General features: G+C 47.2%; 2 protein-coding genes across 2 annotated transcripts in view; one reads left to right on the top strand and one right to left on the bottom strand.

The window, feature by feature from the left end:
• Window positions 1-14,965, bottom strand: part of LOC144806435 (uncharacterized) — a 77,367-nt gene that overhangs the window by 35,488 nt on the left and 26,914 nt on the right. The window lies entirely within an intron of this gene.
• Window positions 1-14,965, top strand: part of LOC144806434 (uncharacterized) — a 226,253-nt gene that overhangs the window by 208,289 nt on the left and 2,999 nt on the right. The window lies entirely within an intron of this gene.

Below are 14,965 nucleotides of genomic sequence, written 5' to 3'. Positions count from 1 at the left end.
AGGGCTAACATCCAATCTACACCTTTTTCTGCACAGACCTTAGCTATTCGTATTTTCAGAGTTTGATTGTGTCGCTCGACGAGGCCAGCTGCCTCGGGGTGTCGTACGCAGTGGAATTTCCACTGGTACCCTAACAGAAGTGATACCTGTTTCATGAGTTCGGACGAGAATGGCTGTCCATTATCTGAATACACGACACGGGGTAAACCGTATCGAGGGAAAAACTCACGTACCAACTGCTTGGCAGTGGTCACGGCAGTATAATCTGAGACTGGATATGCTTCTGTCCATCTGGACAGAGCGCATACAACTACGAGGACATACTTGAATCCTCAACATCGATCCATCTGAATATAATCCATCTGGAGGACTTCAAAAGGATGGTCAGGAGGATGAAATCCACCTTGCTCCACGGGAACACCTTTACCTGGATTAAACTGACAACAGATCATGCAGGTACGCACTTTCTGCTTCGCTGCTGCTCGTAAATGCTTGTTAAACCAGAGGTTCTGGATGCTGTCTAACATGGCTTTTTCTCCTAAGTGTGCTGGACTGTGTGCTGTATTAATAATGACTTGAACCATAGAGTCGGGGAGAAACCATGTGGCTTTTCCCTTCGTCAACCATCCCTGATCTGTCAGGACCCCTCCTTGTTCAGACCATTTCTTGATTTCGTCTGGGGTAGCATGTGTCTGTATGTCTAGTACATCTTGTGTAGGATCCTTAACTGTCATGCAAGTCGTCTGGACTGAAACATCTGTCTTTGTCGTGTCAGCTGGAATGTCTGGAGTCTGAGCTGTAAGCTTGGCTGTTCGATCTGCCAGGTCGTTACCCTGGGAAATGGTGTCAGTGACTCTCGTATGTGCTTTGCACTTCATAATCGCTATAGCTGTAGGTAAATGTATTGCTTCTAACAGAGCTTGAATGAGGGGGCCATGCTGAATCTTGGCTCCATGAGAGGTCATAAAACCTCTTTCTTGCCAGAGGACTCCAAAGTCGTGAACGACTCCGAATGCATAACGTGAATCTGTATATATGTTTACTTTCAGGTTCTTGGCTCGTATGCAGGCTTGGGTCAGAGCGATGAGCTCTGCTGCTTGAGCAGACAAAGTGTCAACACAATGTGTTTCTATAACTTCAGTTTCAGTAGTCACTGCATATGCTGCTACTAACTCTCCTGTACTTGTTCTCATACATGAACCGTCCACATAAAGTGTCAGGTCTGGGTCAGGTAATGCAATGTCCGTCAAGTCTTGTCTTGGCTTCGTCATGGTGTTAATAACTTCCGCACAGTCATGTGTTGTAGGGTTTGAGGTAATCGAGGGTAACAATGTAACAGGGTTTAATATGTTGCAACGTCTGATCTCTATGTGTGGCTGAAACAGTGTCAGTTCATATCCTGTCAATCGTGCTATTGTCAAGTGCTGAGTCTGTGTTCGGTTTAAAAGAACTTCCACGGAGTGTGGAACCTGTACTGTCAGGGAGTGTCCTAATACTATGGAATCACTTTGTCTGATAGCTAAAGCTGTGGCGGCAACTGATTTGAGGCACGCAGGCAAAGCCTGGGCTACTGGATCCAATGTACTAGAAAAATAAGCACAAGGCTTGTGTTGTCCTGCTTGATCTTGTGTGAGAACAGATAATGCTGTACCATCGCGTTCAGTGACAAAAAGTGTAAAAGGTTTGCTGTAGTTTGGTGTCGCTAAAACAGGCGCTTGGCATAAAGCTTTCTTTAATTCATTGAAAACAAGTGTATGTTCCTGGGTCCAAGGGAGGACAGTCGATGTCGCTGCCTCCTGTGTTGTCAATTGTATCAGTGGCTTAGCTAGATATGCGTACTGAGGGATCCATTGCCTGCAGTAAGAAGTGAGGCCGATAAAAGCTCGTACCTCCTTCTGTGTCTTGGGCTGTGGAAGATGTGCAATTAACTGGATACGGTCAGGTGTCAACTGTCTACCCCTCTTGGACAGCAAGTGTCCAAGGTATACCACTTGCTGGACACAGAATTGCAGTTTCGAAGGGGACACCTTGTGCCCCATTTCAGCCAGAAAATACAAGACTGTCAGTGACGCACGTTCGCAGTCACGTTCTGTACGGGCTGTAATTAATAGATCATCAACATACTGGAGCAGGGCAGTGTCAGTTGGCATGTGAATACTATCTAGTTGTCGTTTCAGTGCTTGACTGTAAATACTAGGACTTTCTGTGAACCCTTGAGGTGCTACTGTTGAGATCGATGACAGTAAAGAACGCGGCTTCTGAATCAATGGCAGTCAATAAGGAAGAGATGTCTGGAACCACTGGGTACTGGGGTATGATACATTTATTAAGTTCTCGAAGGTCAATCACTAGTCGATAAACTGGAGGTGCATTTGGGTCAGTACGTTTAAGAATCGGAATGATAGGAGAATTACATACATTGGAGTCAGTTTCTACAACCACTCCTTGAGCAATGAGCTCGTCAATGATTTTTGATAAGGCTGCTACAGCCTCAGGTGGCAGCTTGTATTGTCGGATTCGTGGTAGTACAACTCCTTGCTTCAGAGTGACACGGTATGGTGTAATGTGCATACAACCTACATCAGTTGGACCTTGCGCCCATAAATGCTGTGGTACATTCAGTAATCTTGGATCAAAATCTCTTAACACATAATGTCCTTTAAAATCACGTAAAAATAATCTCACTCCTTCCGGAGAACAACAAATCACGGCACCTAGTTCTTTCAATGTTTTAATACCAAGTAAGTTTTCTGGACATGATTTCGTAAGTAACAAGTCTGTAGTTCGGGACAATGGACCAACTTCTAGGGAAACTGGTTTCGATATTTCATTAACAATAGGCTTTCCGTGAAAATCCCAGGGAAACATTTCTTGAGCCTGAGAGAGGAGCCCCTGGAACCTCGTCATGACTGATGGTAGTCCTACTTGCCCCTGTATCAATCAGAAACTTTCTGTCTTTCCCTAATACCTGGCTGTGTACATAGGGACCTTCTTGATCTACAGGAACCTCGATGAGAGGCAAGCCAACCTCCCTCTCTAGGCTATTTCATGAATACTGCTGATATTCTGGATAATCTGACTGTGCGTACTGGTACATTTGCTGTGTAACGTGTTGTGTGGCAGCTATAGGCTGCGGTACTGTTACTGTCTGTTGTGCGTTCTGCGGTGGTTGCGTATTTTGCGGAACATGTTCCTGTCTAGGAGGACGCGGTTTTTCTTTCGTCTTACCAGTGGCTATGTTGTGTTTCAGAACTGCACATTCGTTTATATAGTGACCTGGCTGTTTACAGTAATTGCATGTCCCTTTAACGGGAGCTGCAGAATGACTGTCGTACCCCTCTTCTGACTATCAACTGGAACAGACTGTGCCACCAGTACTTTCATTTTCGTGTCTTTCATACGTCTCCTTTCGTGTTCTTGCTCTTCTCTGATTCGATTCTGGTGGTACTGTAACATTTGTAACATTTGGGACGGGGTATTAGCTTGCCATGTACTCTCGACTTTCAGTACTCGATTTTTAACTTGTGGTAAAGAATTCTCTACTAATTTGGTAACAAAAAGATGTGGATACGACTCACTACTTGTTTTCAAGCCGCTGTTAATAATGAAACATTTCTCAAATCTAGAATAAAAATCACTAGTGTCTTCGTCTTGTTTCTGCTTACAGGCTGAGATGGCATCCCAGTCTTCCTTTTTCGTGGTTAATAATCTTGGCAAGTCTTGTATTAACAACTCGGGCAATGCTTTGGCTTTTTCCCCAAGACCGGTACCAGGAACTCGTGTTTTATCTTCGTCTTCTAATTCTGCCCAGTCAATCTTTTTCTCTCCCACCTCCCATTCTTTTTCTTTAAGTTTTTCGTATATGCCCGCAGGCAACAGGACCTTTAACATTTTAATGATATTGGGATACGTGTATTCTCCCATGCGGAGCATGTCTTTTAATTCACGATGGAACCCTGCTGGATCTTTATCGTGACAGGGCACTAACTTTTTCATTTCCAGTAGTTCTATTTTCGTTAAAGGGGTGTAAACAAATACTCGTTCGAGCGTACCTCCTGTTCCCTTAACAGGGTGGACTTCTCGCAAGGGATTCTGTCTGTCTATGTAAAATGTCTTCCTTACTGGGGGTGGAACAGGAACAAAATGTGGAGTCAGGAACGTTCTGTATTTGTGGCGTTGTTCTAGAATGACATTAATCAAATCGGTACCTAGGCCTTTCCATCTGTTTAGGAGTAACTCGTCCAATACATTATATAGGGGACCTGGATCAGAATGCTGACTTTCGTACAGTGTAATGAGGTGCTGGATCATGTACATACCCACCAGTCGCTGTTCGTCTGGGAATAGTTTCAGAAATGTTTGGGCCACTACTTCGTCTGAGAATGTGCTAGAATTACTAGTCCATTGAACTGCTGATCGGGCTAGTTCCTGTTCATGCATGGTACTAAGCTCACTGTAACCTATTCGTAGTTTCAGAACTCTGTCGGTAGCTTGGAATAAATGCTCAAGAGAACACTGTTCTGGTACGGGAGGAAGAAAAGTTTTCTTACATTCTAGGCGTGTGTCTGTCAAAAGGTCTCGTCCTACCTACATACGCTATTCTGTCTGGGTTCTCTATGTCTACATCTTCGTCTGAAATATCATTCTCTTTCTCGGTTGCTCTGGTTGCTTTCTCCCTTTCGTGTATGCCTAGAATTTCCTTACGGATCTTTCTATACATGGATTCTATACTACCTTGTTTACTGTGTTTTCCGTCTGCTATGTTGTCACTCCATTTTATCAGGACCTTCATCTCGTCCTTGTTTTTACCTGGCTGGTTTTGTTCTCTTATTAAACAGTTTATCAAAAACTGCAGGATCATATTTTGAGTCTCGATTTTCCTGTGTGCCATAGCCTCGTGAATACTTTCTGGTCCTTGTCCTGTTCTGATGAAATTATATATTCTGTCTAAATGTTCCCTCATTTCTGGCATGATAGCCAAATAACTTGCAACTCGACGTAGACGTACGGAATATAATATCATGTGATCTTCGCCTGGCACTGGGTCATATCTACAATCAGTAAGGTATTGTTTGAGGGCTGCGTATGTAGCCATTTTTGGCGTACGTTGTAATGCTGCGTCTCTCAGCGTCATTCGTTTTACTTGAGGCGGGGTGATAGGGATACCTCCCCCTGCTCCTCCTGAACTAGAATCGGCAACTAATACTGTGTGTGACGTTGCTGGTAATGTGACTGGTACAGTAGGTATACGTAATGTGGGTTGGTCCTGAGTTACTGGCTGATTAAAAGGATTTCCGGGACCAGTGGCTGGTGGAACAGTAATTGCGTTATTAACAGGGTTGTGAGGTTGGACAGACGGGGTAGGATTCGGATTAGCATATTCTGGGACAGTGTCGTCTAAATAGGAAGAAAGGAAAATTTCAGCTGCGGTCGGTTTATGACGTAGCTTAGTCGGGACCAATGGTGGCGGTAAATTACAGGGTGCTTCCGGGGTCGCCTTAGGCAGGCCCTCGGCGAGAAGGGGATACATGCCTTTAATAAGGGCATTTCTTTGTCTGTCTAACTGTTCTGCTTTAACTCGTTCACCTTCTTCTAGTAGTTCCCGTTCTTGGGCTTTTTCTGATGATTCCCTACTTAGTTCTGCTTTCCTGAATTCTTTTTCCGTTCTTTTATGCGATTCTTTACGCCACAATTCTATGGCATCTTTCTGGGACTGTCTGGCTTTCTTTTTCCATAATGCTTCCTCTACTCTCATGATGCACTCGGCATCCCAGGTTCCTGAAACAGGCCATCTATATTTCTCTTCTAGATGTTTGGTATAGTCTACCCATAAGTCTAAGTACAGTATGGCATCTAAGCCATGTTTATGATACATGAAATGTCCGGGACTGTCCCTAGGTGGGACAGGAACTGATTCTTCGAGTATCCCTTTTCTGGTTCTTATCTGACGTAACTTTGAAAACAGAGGCATATTTGAACGTACTTGGACTTGAACACAATAAACACAGTAATGAATAGCAAAACAAATCATTCATACCACGACATCAAAACACATTAAAAACAGTTCGAACAGATACTACCTAGTACATCGAAAACATAATACATCGAAAACATAATACTGGAAATCTCGAGAGACTATACTAAAAAAAAACAGAATTACTGGATGCACTGCTAAAACAGTACAGAACATACCGGTCTCATAAAGAGACACGTCATACCGTATCCACCTAGGTGAACACGTCGGACCGGATCTGTGTACCCAAACCCGTCTGGACCGGGCACAAATTAATGAACCCGTCTAGATGCGTCCCCAGCAACGGTACTCACCGGGAAGCAAAACTGAAGGCCTCGGACTGGACTGGACCGGACTGCTACGACGTCTGGTTACTGCTACGCACTACGCATGCGCTTCGGGCTTCGGAAACAGGTGGGCCTCAGGATACCTCGGACCTCGCTCTCTCGGCTTGGGCTCTGGTCGGGACTCGCCGCATTCCTCACCGCCTCGTCTGGATGCCGGACCGCAGTCTCCATCTCCTCCGTGGGCCTGAGGGAGTTTAAGCAGGAAAACCTGCAGGTGCGCTGAAGGGGTCCGTCACGGCTGTAGAAGGGTCAGGGGGCCTGCGTTACATCGCCGGCGCGTGGGGAAGGGGCTAGTCCCTATTCGGGCGCCATTATGTGGTAAATAAATAAATTACCGGTACTATTTTTCTATGCATTAAATGAAAAGGATAGCTCAATAAATAAGAGGCAGAGTCCGTGGTATCTGAGTCATACGGGCTTTAATTAAGTGGCTCGAGCCAATGGATATCGGGTTCCATCACCTACTAAGGTTCAGGTAGGGACATTCTCAAGAAAAAAGGGGGCCTCTCTCATTAACATCATACAGTATATATAGTAAAACAGTACAGTTGCATTGAATACAGTAGGCGTAACAAGTGACAAACGAAAGATAAGAACATATGGGCGTGAAAAGAAGGCGTGCACAGGGCGTGCACGGAGGTGTGTGATGTAGACGTCACGGAAGTGTCATAAGTGGGTGGACACATGGAGGGGGCTTCATGGGCAGCTGGAACCTTTAACCTACTGGTGCGCGCAAAACGAGTCATGACGTGTAACTGGGGAGAGCTGGGGGGGCGCTGACTCCTAGCACTAGTAGAGGAGACTAAAGTCTGGGATGTCAGAACGACCTGTACCTATAGCGTATCTGATATCTTGTGTTTAGAGTACATGTTGCTTGATTCTAAAAGTCATCAGGGCAAAGGCTACTTGTCACTAAAGGCAAGTGCATGCATATATTTCTTCATGTATTGCGCGAGCTATGGATCTTCTATGGATACTAATTCAGTAAATTACTTGCATGGAGACAGAGAGACTAGACTGTAGATGGATATGTTTATGCTGTTCGTTAGCTAGGAATGTGAAGCCGGGGAGCTGAACAGATAACTGTAGGCATAACATATTCTTGGCAGGCAGGCCAGGCCGAGCCGGGCACCGCGTTGCTTGGCAGGAAGTAAGTGAAGGGTCAGGGATGCGGGCGGGGCTGCATCTCTCGGAGCGGTTCAGGAGACATGAGACCTGAATCTGGTGTCCGGGCCCTGTGGGGCCTTAGAACGGGTGCATCTCGATGATTTTACGTGCACTATGTAAAAACTTTGGCAACATAGGCCTGAAAGCCTAACTCACGTTGCTTTCACGGAGGACTGGATAACTGACATATTAACGTTGGACGCAACTGGAAATGCGTCTTTATTCTCGGCCATAGAGGGAAAATGCATAGCGATCATGCATATATATTATAAGTTGGGGAACACGTAGGGACACATAACAGGGCAAAATTCAATTTTCCTCAAGCCCCGCACCGCAATGGAATGCTGCCTCCCAAGCTGCTCCCGCGCCATCAGACTTCAAAGCAATGCGCTCCCGCCCCGCCCCCCCACAGCAATGCTAAGAGCTTGTTTTACAAAAGCGAACGGTGCTGCTGGTTTCATTTATGCAGTCTGCATTAGGAAAACTCTGGTCGTGCAATCTATGTACTAGTTGTGTTTAAAACACAAAACCGCAGTGGTGTGAGACAGTTTCTTTTTCTTGCCTTCTGCTCCCCTGATTGTACTCGTTTTTCTTGCCTCTGCCCCCCTGATTGTGCCCGTTCTCTTGCCTTCTGCTTCCCTAATTTTACTCGTTCTCTTGCCTCCTGCTCCCCTGATTGCACTCGTTTTTCTTGCCTTCTGCTCCCCTGATTGTGCCCGTTCTCTTGCCTTCTGCTCCCCTGATTGCATTCGTTCTTTTTGCCTCTGCTCCGCTGATTGCACTCGTTCTTCTTGCCTTCTGCTCCCCTGATTGCACTCCTTTTTCTTGCCTTCTGCTCCCCTGATTGTGCCCGTTCTCGTGCCTTCTGCTCCCCAGATTGTACTCGTTCTCCTGCCTTCAGCTCTCCTGATTGCACTAGTTTTTCTTGCCTTCTGCTCCCCTGATTGTGCCCGTTTTCTTGCCTTCTGCTCCCCTGATTGCACTCGTTCTTCTTGCCTCTGCTCCCCTGATTGCACTCCTTCTTCTTGCTTTCTGCTCCCCTGATTGCACTAGTTTTTCTTGCCTTCTGCTCCCCTGATTGTGCCCGTTCTCTTGCCTTCTGCTCCCCAGATTGCACTCGTATGCTTACATTCTGCTCCCCTGATTGTGCCCGTTCTCTTGCCTTCTGCTCCCCTGATTGTACTCGTTCTCTTGCCTTCTGCTCCCCTGATTGCACTCGTATGCTTACATTCTGCTCCCCTGATTGTGCCCGTTCTCTTGCCTTCTGCTCCCCTGATTGTACTCGTTCTCTTGCCTTCTGCTCCCCTGATTGCACTAGTTTTTCTTGCCTTCTGCTCCCCTGATTGTGCCCGTTCTCTTGCCTTCTGCTCCCCTGATTGCACTCCTTTTTCTTGCCTTCTGCTACCCTGATTTTGCCCGTTCTCTTGCCTTCCGCTCCCCTGATTGCACTCGTTTTCTTGCCTTCTGCTACCCTGATTGTGCCTGTTCTCTTGCCTTAGGCTCCCCTGATTGCACTCGTTTTTCTTGCCTTCTGCTCCCCTGATTGTGCCTGTTCTCTTGCCTTCTGCTCCCCTGATTGCACTCGTTTTTCTTGCCTTCTGCTCCGCTGATAGTGCCCGTTCACCCACACCCTCACACCCCCTCACACCACAACACCCACTCACCCTCACACACACCCTCACCCTCACCCTCACACACACCATCACCCTCACACACACCCTCACCCTCACACACCCCCTCACCCTCACACACCCTCACACACACACACATACCCTCACCACTCTACCACGCTACCGCCCTCACTCTACCACCATCTCGCCCTCACTCTACCGCCCTCCCTCTACAACTCTATCGCCCTCACGCTACTGCCCTCACTCCAAAGGCAAGCCCGTCTGCGCCCCTCCGCGCCAGCTCTGCGCCCGGCGCCGGAAATTATGTGCATATTCCTAAAACCCCTAAATTCCAATATTCAAGCACTCAGCTGTTAGAGCTGAACCAACATCTTTGTAATCCAATACAAAAAACTTACCCAACAGCGCTCTCCTCAAGATCTAGCTGTGCCTTCTGTGGCCAGCTGCTGCTCAAAAATCACCCCCACCAACCCCACAAACCATGTATCTTACCTCCAGCAAGAACTGACTGCCCCGCTACCAATACTTATCTGCTAGCTAACAATAATAATCATAATAGTAATTCCAGCCGCTCGGGGAGCGAGAAAAGGCCCATAAAATGCATTCTATTAAACGCTAGATCTATGGTCAAACATAAATATGAAATTTCAGCCCTTATCACAGACCATGACGTTGATCTAATGTTTTTAACAGAAACTTGGGCATCCGAAGCCTCAGGACCAGACTGGAATGATGCAGTTCCAGAAGGGTACCTTGTAGAGTCTGTAAATCGATCAGGTGCAGTGGGAGGGGGTATTGGGATTATATACAAATCTCACCTCAAAGTACTCTCATTACCAGAACTGGATCTAAGTGCAGAAGCCATGAGCTTTAAAATTAAAAACAATAATTGCCTAATATTAACAGGCCTGCTTGTGTACCGCCCCCCCCCGGTCTAAGAGCACCATTCATCAGGGCACTACATACTTTTCTTGAATCTACGTCAGATTCTACTACCTACACTATCCTGGGCGACTTTAATTTTCATTTAGAAGCAAACAATGACCCTGACTCGGCCACCCTAACGGACAATCTTCTGAGCCTTGGAATGACTCAGCTAATCTCTGGCCCTACCCATACGGCGGGCCACGCCCTAGATGGCATTTTCACAAACAATAGCCATATTAAGGCTACCTTGATCCAAGCAGTCCCCTGGTCGGATCATAGCGCCATCTTCTTCAACCTGCCTCAGAACAACCTGCCAAATCCCCGTAGGGCCATCACACTTCCCGAAAAAACACGTCCCTGGAACAAACTTGAACCTGTCCTTCTGGCCGATACACTTGCTAATAACCTGCCTGCTCTCGAAACTGGCAATGTAAACATGGGAGCTATCAAATTTCAAAATTGGATCAGCCAGGCGGTTGACCAACTGGCGCCTACTGAAATAAAAAAAGTAATTAGGAGATCAGCAACTGCGCTGTGGTACTCCGCAGAGGTAAAGCACGTAAAAATGAAATGTCGACGACTTGAGCGGTTGTGGCGTTCGGATTACAGTGCTCCAAACAAAATAGCATATAACACAGCCCTGCAGGAATATAAGACAGCAATAGTTCAGGCCAAATCAACATATTTTACTAATAAAATCAAGGCAGCCACTAGCACTACAAAAGAACTATTCAAAACTGTCGCCCAGTTGACCAAGACCCCCCGCGACAGTATTTTCAGCCCTGACCAGAACCTCGTTACCAACATTGCAACCTTTTTCCAGCAAAAAGTCCAGACAGTCTACAATGACCTTAGCTCCTCTGCATCAACTACGCCCAACGATAACAACGATACTACTTCCCTAACCGGGCCCAGCTACTCCTGCTTTCCCTTATTAGAGGAGATACAGGTCACAGACCTTATTCTACAGATGAAGTCAGGGTCCCCATTAGATCCATGTCCGCCACGCATATTACACATGATCCCACAGACGGTGGCAGCCGTCCTGACCCCTCTGATACATAATATTATCACATCAGGGGGTTTCCCCAGCAGCTGAAAAAAAGCCTGCATTCGACCAATCCTTAAGAAGGATTCTTTAGACCCTACGGTACTCAAACATTACCGACCAATATCCTGCTTACCCTTGCCAGCTAAGATTTTGGAAAAAACCATAAATCAAGAAATGATGCGATATGTTGACCACAACAAGCTCCTAGACTCCTCTCAGCATGGCTTTCGCCCCCTCTATTCAACAGAGTCTGCCCTTATCATGGCAACCGAAAACATTCGAAGGAAAATGGACGAGGGTGGTAGAACGGCCTTGATTCTACTAGATCTCACAGCGGCGTTCGACACCGTGAACCACTCGATTCTATTAAACAGACTGAAAACTCTAGGCTTTACTGGTACTGCCCTAACTCTTCTAACATCCTTCCTGGATTCTCGAATCCAACAAGTACACTGGGAAGGCTTACAATCAGATGAGTTCTCCCTCCCAGGTGGGGTCCCTCAGGGTTCGGCGCTGTCACCCACCCTGTTTAATCTATATGTGACCCCCTTAGCTGCCCTAATTCAATCTCATGGTCTGCAATTAGTGTCTTAAGCAGATGACACTCAAATAATAGTGTCAGTATCCCAATCCATTGAGGCTACGGCAGAGTGTTTTAAGAAATGCCTTCTCGGTGTAAAAAACTGGATGAGCTGTAACTTCTTAAAATTGAACACGGACAAAACCGAAATAATCGAATTCGGTCAGAAATCATCCATTTGGAGCGACCTTTGGTGGCCTTCGGAGGCAGGCATCTGCCCTAGTCCTGCAGACAAGGTAAGAAATCTTGGCTTCCTGGTAGATAAAGATCTCTCCTGTAAATCTCAGATTAACCAGGTTACCTCCACCTACTTCTACACCCTCAAGGTTCTTAGGAAAGTTTTACCCTGCATCCCTCCTACACTAAAAAAAACGGTACTGAGTGCATTAGTAATGTCCCGAGTGGACTATTGCAACTCACTCTATCTGGGCACAGGAGAAAAACAACTAAACAAACTGCAGGCAATCCAGAATGCCGCAGCTAGGGTCCTGTTAAATCTACCCTACCGTCATCCAACGTCCAAAGCCATCAAGGAACTTCATTGGCTTCCAATCAGATCAAGAATACGGTTCAAAGCCCTCTGTTTAGTCCATAAATCCTTGTATGGCGCGGGACCACAAGACATGTCCACACTCCTCCCCCGGTATTTGCCTTCACGTACGTTAAGGTCAGCCAGTCTTGATCTGATATGTCAGCCAAGAATAGAAAGAATGCGATGGGGCGGCAGGTCCTTTTCGCACCAAGCCTCCAGACTATGGAACTCTCTGCCCCCTGCGCTGAGCTCACAAAAATCCTTGCTCTGCTTCAGAAAGGCGCTGAAGACTTGGCTCTTTTCATCACCTTAAAAGATCTGCTCTCACTGCTCCCCTCCGTCACTGCAGCGCCAAGACGCCACGGCATTCGAGCGCTTTAAAAATACTTCAGTCAGTCAGTCAGTCAGTCAGTCTCTACCACTCTACCGCCCTCACTCTACCGCCCTCACTCTACCACTCTACCTCCCTCACTCTACCACTCTATCATCCTCACTGTACCACTCTACCGCCCTCACTCTACCGCCCTCACACCCTCACTCTACCGCCCTCACACCCTCACTCTACCGCCCTCACTCTACCACTCTACTGCCCTCACTCTACCACTCTACCGCCCTCACTCTACCACACTCACTCTACCGCCCTCTCTACCACTCTACTGCCCTCACTCTACCGCCCTCCCCCTACCACTCTACCGCCCTCACTCTACAGCCCTCACTCTACCACTCTACTACCCTTACTCTACCGCCCTCACTCTACCGCCCTCTATACCACTCTACTGCCCTCACTCTACTACTCTACCGCCCTCAATCTACCACTTTACCGATCTCACTCTACCGCCCTCACTCTACCACTCTACCGCCCTCACTCTACCACTCTACCACACTCACTCTACCGCCCTGACTCAACCACTCTACCGCCCTCACTCTACCGCCCTCCCTCTACCACTCTACCGCCCTCACTCTACCGCCCTACCTCTACCACTCTACCGCCCTCACGCTACCGCCCTTACTCTACCACTCTACTGCCCTCACTCTACCACTCTACCGCCCTCACTCTACCACTCTACCGCCCTCACTCTACCGCCCTCTCTACCACCCTACCACCCTCACTCTACCGCCCTCACTTTACCACTCTACTGCCCTCACTCTACCACTCTACCGCCCTCACTCTACCCCTCTACCGCCCTCACTCTACCACTATACTGCCCTCACTCTACTGCCCTCACTCTACCACTCTAAGTTCGATCAGGTCATGAGAGTCGACCGATCGGAAAAGGAAGTCTCATTCTGGTATTGGACCTTGATGGAGGCGGATGAAAACATCAAGATTGAAATCTCAAATTTATGTGCAAAGGAGCTTGGGGATGGACATTTGAAGCAAATGTCGCTGGACTCTGGTAAAACCCGCCTCGCTTAAATGTAATCATCTGTTTTCCACCCATAGAGTGTATTGGTCCCCAGCGAAGCTATCAAAGGTCACAGGTAATATCTACAACTTCCCAAGGTGTATGCTTCCGTCAGCAGATGATCTGCATGTTTATGTTGTGTCCGAAGATCGCTTCTTACTGGACCTCGGTGTGTGATTTTCTTGGGGAAGTAATAGGTAAACAGATTAAGGTAAGAGCTCGTCTTGTTTTCTTTGGACTCAACCAAGAGGAAGATGTACGAATACATTCTGCTGTTCCCAAGTTTATTTTCTATGTGGTTTTGGTGGCGAGGCTGGAGATATGTAGGCTTTGGAAGTCTGAAAGTCCCCCATCTTTTTCCGAGTGCCTCAAAATTCTCATCTATACGAGCCAGTCTGATATGGCCTGTGACCCAAGGAGTCAGGATAAGATCTGGACAATGTTGGTAAATTGGAGAGAAAAGATCAGTGGGTCCAATGATTAAGCCAAACATGATGTGGGTCCTGGCCTCTCCTGTGTTGTGGTCCCCTTTTCGTAAAGGAGTTGGAAGTGGAACCAGCAGTATTCTTCTGCAGAGATGTACTCCGTCCCCTCCAGAACAGTTTCTGGGGTAAGATCAACCCTAGCAAGAGAGTTGGCAAGATGAGGACAAAAAACGAAAATCCTGATCAGGTAGTCCAGCTTTCAGTGTAATACATATACCGATGGCCCCCACACGCTGATCAATTTCTATTTGTTATATGTTATGTTATCAGCATCTGTCTTAACACCTTCTTCCTCCACTATTACACCGGCCGCGCAGCACGTGCAGCTCCGCACACTTAGAGGGTGGCCTGGGTAAGCCCACATCATGCATTCGATTGTTGAAATAATCACCGCACAGCCGCGCGCATTCCGCACTTTCCTGACGTCACAGCTACTTCCGCCAATCATTGGTAAACACCGGGCGGGCAGCAGTTAATTCTCCACTGAGCCCGCTCGCTGTGAAATGAGGACTGCTGTGGTTCTGCAATTAAGCATGAGTCCGACCCCCATGGACGACACCACAGGGGGCACCGTGGTCTTGATGCCACCCGAGCAAACCGGCCCGGCACCCCTGTCTATAGCTCTCAGCTGACACTGAGCCGGCCCAAGCGAGCTCGGGCAGTCAGGCATTAGATAAGCGAGGCCGACATGGAAAATGCAGCTGTACTCTCTCGGCCATCACTGCATAATTAAGTAAGTATATGCGGAAGGCAATTCCTGGACGCATAACATAAATTCCATGAAGAACGTTAATTGAAAGTTACAAATGTTGAGGCTCCCATCATT

This window comes from Lissotriton helveticus (assembly GCF_964261635.1).
Source record: "Lissotriton helveticus chromosome 1_1 unlocalized genomic scaffold, aLisHel1.1 SUPER_1_unloc_71, whole genome shotgun sequence".
Lineage (NCBI taxonomy): Eukaryota > Metazoa > Chordata > Amphibia > Caudata > Salamandridae > Lissotriton > Lissotriton helveticus.
Note: the sequence above shows the minus strand (reverse complement) of the source record. Positions and strands in the feature narration are given on the sequence as shown.